At 37.1% G+C, this 10517-nt stretch overlaps 1 pseudogene; it reads right to left on the reverse strand.

Annotated features, from left to right (window-relative positions):
• Window positions 1–9809: 9809 nt before the first annotated feature.
• On the reverse strand, window positions 9810–10217 carry LOC104213824 (small ribosomal subunit protein uS14z/uS14y/uS14x-like; annotated as a pseudogene).
• Window positions 10218–10517: the final 300 nt, after the last annotated feature.

Genomic DNA, 10517 nt, shown 5'->3' on the forward strand with positions numbered 1-10517 from the left:
TGTTACAAAAAATATAATTTTTTTTGTGCGTAGGTGGTGGGTGGTGTAGAAAAACGAAAAAACAAAAATTTGAAATTGCAAAAAAAAAAAAAAATTAAGGTAAAAAAAATATTTTTGGGGTTTTGAGTTGGAAAGGGGGGATAGAGGGGTAGTAGGGTGGGGGGGGGGGGGTAACGGAAAAACTGAAATTTGAAAAAAAAAAAACCTTTCTTTGGAGAGGGGGTGGGGTAGGTTAGTGAGGGTGGGGAAGATTGAGAAGGGGTTTTGGAAAATATTTGCCCTTCTCTTAATAAGGAAAACATTTTCCACCAATTAGAGGAAAATAAGTTCATAAGAAAAATATTTTCCAAAATATTTTTCAAAATATTTAAACTAACCAAACATGAGAAAATTGAAAAATATTTTCCGAAAATATTTTCCAAAATATTTAAACTAACCAAACATAAGAAAATTGAAAAATATTTTCCGAAAAATATTTTCATTCATACCAAACACACCCTATCTCTCAAATTTTAATTATAGTTCTAATAGTAGTATCGATTTTTTTTCGAAACATGTTTAGTGTGTCTTTTTACTCGAAGGGGAAAAGAAGTTAGAGTCGAATTCACACAGTTTGCATGATATTAGTTAAATTGAAGCATTTAAAAGTGTGATCAAGAAATCAATAAAGTAGTTAAATTGAAGCATTTAATTTAGAACCTAGTAAGTAGTAACTTAAGACAATTAAAATTTCAAACCATACGTTTGAAATCCTAGTTTCGCCTCTCTGCCTATTGTGCTGACTGCTAACTTGTACACCATATAGAGATAGCTGAATTTTAGTTATCCCTCCGTTCACTTTTACTTGTTCACTTTATATTTTGTACGCCTCTTAAGAAATAATAAATAAAGTGCTTAATTTACAATGATACCGATATTAATTGATGTATAGTCTTAATTAATTCGAAAAATGATTTGGAATGATTAATTAATACTAAGGGCAAAACAAGAAAAGTAAATTATTTTTCTCTTAATATGTGAAAAGTGACAAATAAAAATGAAAGTTTATTTTTAAAATACATGACAATCAAAAGTGAACGGAAGGGGTATTATTTCTTTTGTTCAAGGAAAGGATTCAATCATATTTGCACCCCATTAGTAAATTATCTCGTATTTGTTTTTATTATTAATGAAGTTTTAATAGGAAATGGATAGATATTATTTGCAAATTCTTTAAGAAGAAAAAAGTCCAAATAACTCTCAAATTTTAAATATAATTCTAATAGTAGTATCCATTTTCTTTTTCTAAACATGTATAGTGTATCTTTTTACAGAAGGGGGAAAAGAAGTTAAAGTCGAATTCACACAATTTGCATGATATTACTTAAATTGAACCACTTATGAATGTGATCAAGTGATTAATAAAGTAGGTAAATGGCAGTTCAAATTCAAAAACAAAAAATACTACTCTCTTTCTCCCAATTTACTGTGAAAATGACATCAGGTGACTACTTTTAAGTATGTTATTTAAAATATATACTTAATTTATAATAAATTTAAAAATTAGCCAATAAACTTAAACTTTAGGACATGACGTCCTAGACTTTAAACCTCAAGTTCAAACTTCAGGATGTCATGTCCTAAAGTTAAAAAATTATGTCCAGAAATATAAATCTTATGTCCTGAATTTCAAATTAACAATTCAGAAATTCAAGACACTTAGTCCTGAATTTGAAATTACAAGAAGAAGAAAAAGAAGAAGAAGAAGAAGAAGAAGAAGAAGAAGAAGAACAACAACAACAACAACCGAGTAAAATCTCACTAATGGGGTCTAGAGAGGGTAGTATGTACGCAGACCTTACCCCTAAGGGGTAGAGAGGTTGTTTCCGCAAGACCCTCGGCTCAAGAGAACAAAAAGACAAAATGAGACAATATTAATATCACCACAGAAATCATAAGAAAAATAGGAACAACATGAAATCCAGAAGAAAGATGCAAAACAAAAGTGATAGCTAGTAAATAAGTCCGGCACTGAAAAGCTAAATAGTAAGACACGACATTGCAACTAGCTAACTTAGACAAAAACCCTACCAGACTAGACTCACAACGATATGAAGTTTGGACGAATTGGTTAATCTTTAAATACATTATAACTTGTGAATATATTTTAAATAGCAGACGTAAAAGTGGTTATTGGTGCACTTCGTCCCAATTTCTTTGATAACGAGTTTTTTCTATGATCATTATTTTTTTATATGTCTTTTGAATATTTTAAATTTTATTGCGACTTATAGTACTTTTGATATAGCTTTTAAATATGTAAATTTCATTTAAAAAAAAATAATTTTATGTTTAAATTTACGATCAAAATTAAAAAGTTTGATGCTTGAAATATGAAATGCATCAAATAAATTGGAATAACGGGAGTAAGTAATTTTTTTCTTTTTTTACCGGTCTAAACCTTAGTAGGCACACAAAACTAATCTAGACACCACCATTATTGAAAGAAAATGGCTCAATTGAAGGTATTGAACAAAGTTCTTAATGGCTTAGTTTAACATGTTTATCCTAGACCTAGTTAAGTTGCTAAGAGCTTCAAATAATTTAAGAACATAGGAATCTTACTTATTTAGATTAATGAAACATTGTTTGCTGACAAACGAAACAAAAAAGAAAGTAATTTTTAGTGATTCACGAGACCTAGAATTCCAAATTCCAACGTGCATTATGTTGAGTAATATTACTCTTTGTAGACGAGTAAAAATCTAAAATAAATAATTGGAGTGTCCCATTGGCCTAAGAGTAGTCTGCACGAAGCTATGTGAAAATTGTTTACTTCCAATTTCAGTCGATTAGACATGAGTTTAAATTTAATGCAATAATAATATGAAAAAAATATATGCACGATTAGGTTATTGAGATGGCAATTTTTGTGTTGTTCTGTTACCTTATCGAGAAAGACGCACGAAAGAGGAACTACTAAAAATAGAGTCATTTCGAGCCAGAAAATGGTCAAACACAATCAATCTTAAAGAAAGGAGTGATAATCCAAACTTTGGTTATAATCGGCCCTTGAGCTCGTTTCTTTAAGAGATTGAAAGTATGGAATTGTAAAGTGAAAATTTTTCTAAGACGTAAAATAGTTGCAAGGAAAGTACTTCTCTTTATTCTTGTCAAAAATATTCATACATGCGTACTTGTTTTATGCCAGGGTTCGAACAATCTACGTGGGCATGGTTCGTTCGACCATTTGGCCCTTACAACAAATCCGACCTATTGAGACCCTTCCATTATGAAATAACTTCCTTGCTAAAGCAATTCGATATCCTAGGGTAATCCCCCCAGTATTCGAGGTTGATTGTAGAGAGACATCGGATACTGTGAACACAGTCTTCGATATCGATTTGTGATCGGCCTTTGATTCTAAGTTAGCATGATCCATTGTTGCCTCGTTAAAAATCTCATCGGAAAACCCATTTGGTACAAAACTGGTCTAAGAAAAAAAGAGTGCAACGCGTGCTTTCAGACCTAAAGACTTCATGTTGTATCTTGTCGATCACCTACAAGTGTTAGTCAAAAGACAAAAGGAAACGAAAAGTGGTCATACCTTAGCAGTAGTATCGTTTTAGGTGAGTTACATTCTAATTGCTCGGCAGTGGTTCCCTGTTCAGCATTCTGACTTTATAAGATTATTTCCTAGTGACCACGAGGACGTGGTACGGTCCTTCCCAATTTGGACCTAATTTCCCTTCGTTCGGATTTCGGATGTTGAGGGTAGACTTCGTTAGCACCAAGTCCCCAACATTAAAATATCGAAGATTGACTCTTCGATTGTAGTATCTCTCAATCTGTTGCTTTTGGGCAGCCAGTCGGACGAACACGGCTTCACGCCTTTCATCAAATAATTCCAGGCTCGTATTCATGGCCTCGTCATTTGATTCCCTTTTTGCATATCGGAACAGGACACTCGGTTCTTCGACTTCGACCGGTACTAGAGCTTCGGCACCATAAACCAACGAGAAGGGGGTAGGCCCGGTACTGGATTTTGAGGTTTTGCGGTATGCCCAAAGAACTTCGGGTAGAATTTCCTTCCACTTCCCTTTGGCATCGGATAGCCTCTTCGTAAGATTTTGGATGATGGTCTTATTGGTCGATTCGACTTGCCCGTCCCTTCTAGGATGATAAGGTATCGATAGCATTCTTTTGATTTTGTGATCTTCGAGAAATTGGGTTACTGTGCTGTCGATGAACTGTTTCCCATTGTCATAAACAATTTGGGATGGCATCCCTAATCGACATATGATATGGTCCCAAATGAAGTCAATGACCTCCTTCTCCCTAACTTTCTCGAAAGCATGTACTTCAACTCACTTAGAAAAATAGTCAGTCATAAATAAAATGAATTGAGCTTTACCTGGTGCCAATGGAAGAGGTCCAACGATGTCCATTCCCCACTTCATGAATGGCCATAGCGACAAGAACGAATGGAGTAATTCCCCGGGTTGGCGAATTATCGGTGCATGTCTTTGGCACTTGTCACATTTTCGAACAAACTCTTTTGCATACTTTTCCATGTCGATCCAGTAATAGCCAGCTCTGATTACTTTTTGGATCAACGATTCGGCACCGGAATAATTTCCGCAAGTGCCCTCATGAACTTCCCTCAGAACATATTTGGTATCACCCGGTCCCAAAACATATCGCTAGTGGACCATCGAATATTCTCCTGAACAAGGTTCCGTCTTCGGACAAGGTGAATCGTGCTGCCTTTGTGCGTAGGGCCCTCAACTCTTTTTGATCTGAGGGAAGCTTTTCGGTCTTCAAATACTCTATGAATTTATTTCTCCAATTTCAGGTCAAGCTTGTAAAGTTTATCTCGGCGTGACGTTCTTCGACTACCGGCCTCATGAGTTGCACGATGGCCCCGAGTTGAGCTCGCTGTCCTCGACCGACTACCCTAAGTTTGCGAGCTCATCGGCCTCACTATTTTGATCTCACGGTACATGTTGCAAGGTTACTTGTAACTTATCTAGGCGTTAACTTGATTCACCACGAGGAGGGAGTCGCATTTGACCTCGATCAACTCCGCACCCAAGATTTTGGCTAGTTCAAGACCTGCAATCATGGCCTCATATTTGGCCTCATTATTAGTCAATTTCAAAATTCTAATAAATTGCCTAACCACGTTGACTGTGGGTGGTTTTAGCACGATACCGAGCTCGAACCCTTTTAAGCTCGAAGCACCGTCCGTAAAAAGGGTTCAGAATCCCGAGGATGTACCCGAGCTTACGAACAACTCTCTTTCGACCTCGGGCGCTAAGACCGGTATGAAGTTGGCCACGAAGTCAGCCAAAAATTTGAGACTTAATGGTTGTTCAGGGTCGATATTCAAGATCATACCCATTGATCTCTATAGCCAATTTGGCCAATCGCCCCGAAAGTTCGAGTTTGTGCATAATATTCCGAAGTAGATAGGTTATTATAACACATATGGAGTGACATAAAAGTATGGCTTTAGTTTCCTAGAGGCACTTATCAAAGCGAGCGCCAACTTTTCTAGGTGGGGATATCTGGTCTCAGCCTCACCTAAGGTTCGACTATCATAATAAACAGGAAATTGTGTACCTTGTCCTTCCCGGACTAAGACTCCACTTACCGTTATTTCCGATACTGCCAAATATAAGTACACTTGTTCATTTGCCCTTGGCGTATGAAGCAATGAAGGGCTCGATAAGTATCGTTTAAGCTCTTCTAAGGCCTGTTGACATTTCAGAGTCCATGCAAAATTATTTTTCTTCTTCAACAACGAGAAAAATCAGTGGCTCTTATCTGACAACCTCGAGATGAATCGCCCCAGGGCCGCTATGCGCCCGATTAGCCTTTGCACGACCTTTATGTTGTCTACTACCATGATCTCCTCAATAGCTTTGATCTTGTGGGGGTTGATCTCGATCCCTCGATTAGATACCATGAATCCGAGGAACTTACCTGACCCGACCCCGAATTCACATTTTTTAGGATTTAGCTTCATGTTATACTTCTTCAATATACTGAAGGTTTCCTGCAAATACTTCAAATGGTCCTCTGCTCGCAGGGACTTAACTAAGATATCATCAATGTAAACTTCCATTGATTTCCCTATTTATTCTTCGAACATCCGGTTTACTAGGCATTGGTAAGTAGTACCAACATTTTTTAATCCGAAGGGCATTACGTTATAGCAGTAGGTACCATATTTAGTGATGAACGAGGTCTTTTCTTGATCATCCGGGTCCATTTGAATTTGGTTGTATTCGGAATAGGCATCGAGAAACTCAGAATCTCGTGGCCGGCCGTGGCATCGATCATGCAATCCATATTAGGCCGAGGAAAAGAATCCTTGGGACATGATTTTATTTAAATCCTTGTAATCTACACACATTCTAAGTTTGTTCCCTTTCTTAGGGACTACTACTATGTTTGTTAACCATTCAGGATATTTTACTTCCCGGATGGACCTTATTTTAAGAAGCTTGGTTTCCTCGTCTTTGATGAAGGCATGTTTGATCTCGGACTGGGGTCTTCTTTTCTGCTTCACCGGATGGAACTTCGGGTGCAAGCTTAATTTATGGATAGTGATTTCTGGAGGGATCCTTGTCATATCGAGATGGGACCAAGCAAAGCAGTCCATGTTAGTTCAAAGAAATTGAATAAGTTTCTTCCTGAGCTCGGGGGTCAACCCCATGCCTAGGTATACCCTTTTATCAGGCTGATGCTCAATCACTTTGACTTGCTCCAGCTCTTCAATTGTAGATTTGGTAGTGTCAGAATTATCCGGGACTATGAAGAACCGAGGAACCCCGTAATCATCGTCTTCGTTAGTCCCATGTTCGTCCTGTTGGGTCGAGGCTGGCATCGATGATTGCTATTTGGCTTCCTATCTCGCTTTCAAACCGAAGTCCTTTGTCAATGAGAGTGTTGATATTGGAATAACTTCATCAACGGCGAACATCTTTTTTGCGGCGGGTTGTTCTCCGTAAACCGTCTTTGTCCCCTCTAGTGTCGGAAATTTTAATACCTGGTGAAGGGTCGAGGGCATTGCCCTCATGTTGTGGATCTATGGTCTCCCGAATAGAGCGTTATACCTCATGTCTCCCTCGATCACATAGAACTTCGTCTCCTGAATGGTGATTGGAATAAATTCCCGGTATTCATCCAAAGTCCTCAAAAAATATCTCAGAGTTTAATCGTCTTCGTTGCTAAACTCAGCATAACAAACAACCCCTTGCGGAGTCACAGAATACGGATATCTTTCGCTTACTTTAATATTCACCAAATGTTTGCTCACACTCATTTTTTACATAACAACGATACCAATGTATCGTACTCCATTGTAACTGGCAACTTAACATGACACTGTGGAGATAAACTATAGCTTACTGAGTTATTCGCCACCACAACCTCAGTCCCCCAATATATTGAAACCCTAATTCTTTGCTTTTCAAATATTATGATAAAATGCAAAATCACTTAACAAAGAAATATTTCAGAAGACTTGAAAATATTTATGAATTTTTACAAAAACCTTAACCTCTTTAAATAAGGCAAAAACCAGTCCCGGGGTACAATTATTTGAGGTATAGCGCCTTAGCTTAAGGCGCTATACCCAGTTGAATTATTGTTATGTCAGTTAAGCCCAAAAGAATTATTGGTGGGCCCACATAATATATATATATATATATATATATATATATAGTGCGATATGTTAGAGATTTATATATATATCGCCTTATATAAGGGCGCTATACTTAATTGGGCAAACAGCCGTTAAGGTATAGCACCTTTAGCTAGGGCTTTATATATATTTTTTGGTTACCGGTTTTTTTTCACACATTTTAATATTTTGAGTCCAAAAGAACCACATTTTGGTTCCGGACTCGTACAAACACATGCATGTGTGTTGTGACAGGCTAAAAGTTGACATAACATGAATATTGTCTCTTAAATTGTGACATATTGTAGATAAAAATTTCATGTGAGAATCACATTTGCCGGATTAACATAAAAAAATAAAGAGGGATAAATATATGGTGATGTGACCGTATCGGTCTAAGTATCGATGAACAGAGTTATTCGGTACATATATTGGTGGGAGATAACAAATATTCCATGGAATTAATCGACGTGTTTACAAATTGATTATCAAGAAGAAGAAGAAGAAAAGATTGAGCCACTACAAAAAGAATAGTTTGATTCTATCGTTCTTTTGTCCCTTATAAAATCATCGAGCGATTCCTGTTTTTGACAACAGATATGTGATGTGTGGCTATAATTCAAGTTTTTTCACATTATATGCTTTGCATTTTACATGCTTTAATGTTAAAATACACTTTGTTTGAGCGTAATGAAGGCTGTTTTATGTGCAGGTGCATCGAATATTAAAGTAGAGTTAAAGGGATGCTTAAACGTCGAAAGTGCGCTCAAGAATAGTGAAAAGGAGAAGACGGGCAAAAGCCAGCTCGACCAGCCTTTATCCAGGTGAGGCCAGCTTAAAGCTAGGCCTAACAAGGCTTTATCCAGGTGAGGCCAGCTTAAAGCCAGGCCTAACAAGGATTTATCCAGGTGAGGCCAGCTTAAAGCCAGGCCTAACCTGGCGTTATCCAGGTGAGGCCAGCTTAAAGCCAGGCCTAGGCTGGCGTTATCCAGGCGAGGCCAGCCTAAAGCCAGGTCCAATCAGAGTTTTGAAGGCTTATTTCGTCTTCTGGTCTGACTAGGACTTGGCCCACACATTTAGGTCTTGTCTTAAAAATATAAATAGACCTAAAAATATCACTTTTGAAGGATTGGAGAGAGACCGAGAGGGAGATCGAGTTTGGACGCACTTGAGACCTACGGAGGCAAGAACACACTAGGAGCAAGGCGGAGAATTCTTCTACGAGTTTTTCACTTCCTTCTTCCTATTTTCCTTATTGGTTATGAATTCTAGTATTGTAGTTATGCATATTATTATGAATAGCTAATTTGTTATCTAGGATTTTGATGGAACCTGTTGAAGGATGATTTTCTCGTTGTGTTTATATTGATTTGCCATAGTATTATCTCTATTTGTTCATCTATATGCTTATTGTTGTTGATTGAAGGGCCCTCAATTAGCTATTCCCATTTAGTGTGCATTACTCGGGAGAGAGTGTATATTTAGGTTGTTGTTGAACATCATCACTCCTAACGTATATGAGAGATCAATACGAATGGTTTAAAGGTGGGATTAGGGATAATGAAACCTTGGCTGCGATCTAAGTGAGTTGTACTTAAAAGCTAGCTAGCATAATTTGGGAGAATATGTCTAGTATATTGTTGTAATTACTTGGGAGAGAGTTACGACAGTCAGAGTGCTCATGGTCGATAGAGAAGACTTAGGCAAATTTATAGAAAACATAGCGGGAAGGATTCCGATAATAGGGGAAATCATAACTCTAGACCACCTTAATCTTGTATCCAATCCTTATCCTTGTTAATGATAGTTTTACGACTTTCTAGATTTGTTAGTTAATTAGATAAAAACAAATATTATAATCTTTATAATTAGAAAATTGTTTGAATTTGTGTTTCTTAGTGATATTGAACAACTATATCTAAGCCTTAGTTCTCTGTGGGATTCGATTCTGGACTTGTAAATGAGATTATATTTGCAATGACCGCTTAGTACTTTTTATAAGCATAGTTGGGCGTGATCAAATTTTGGCGCCATTGTCGGGGAACTAACGGTCTAGCTGTAGGTGCATATTTCTTTTTTTTTTTAAAAAAATGGAAAGGTATAAAACCAATATTCAAATTAAAGGTACTAGTCTTTAGATCCACCAACACCGGTTCAATTTCAAAAGCTAACATAAAATCAAAATTATCCCATTACATCATTTAGCTAAAGGGAGATGAAAATTTAAAAACTCTAATTCCAGATATCTACCAGCACCACTCTCAGAGAGAGGTCCTCGTAGAAGCTCATATTGAAGATTTAACTTTACTTGATGAAGCCAATTTCCTTAGCATTGTTGCGGAAGCACTATCTGCAGCACATGAGTCCATACTTCCTTATAATTGCATGAGGATTCCCACAGACACGGCAGGTACGGGACCCGGGGCCGTAGTTCTTAGGGTGAGCATTCCAGATGTTAGAGTGACTCATCTTTCTTCTTCAGAAGCTATAAACGAGAGCGGCAGCGCTGCGTTGTATGAAAACCCTAATTGCAGGACTCACTTTGTTCACGAGAAGGGGTGTACATATTTCTAGGTTGCAAGTTTGAACTTTTATTTTTGTTTTCTTGTATTTGATTATTTTTTTTATTTTTTATTTTTGACTTGAGAGACGTGACATCTTGGAATTATGAGAGTTTTAATGTTGGTAATTCTACTTTTGATCCTCCTTATGCATATTGTGGAGGAAACCACTCAGGAAAAAATTATCAAAATATTCCTGAGAGCGTGTTATGTGCACCAACTCAATCTTATGTATGGAATGTGTGTGATATGTGTGGTGGTCAAGATGGTTACTTTCATGGTTG

This window comes from Nicotiana sylvestris, chromosome 9 (assembly GCF_000393655.2).
Source record: "Nicotiana sylvestris chromosome 9, ASM39365v2, whole genome shotgun sequence".
In the NCBI taxonomy this organism is placed as follows: Eukaryota; Viridiplantae; Streptophyta; class Magnoliopsida; order Solanales; family Solanaceae; genus Nicotiana; species Nicotiana sylvestris.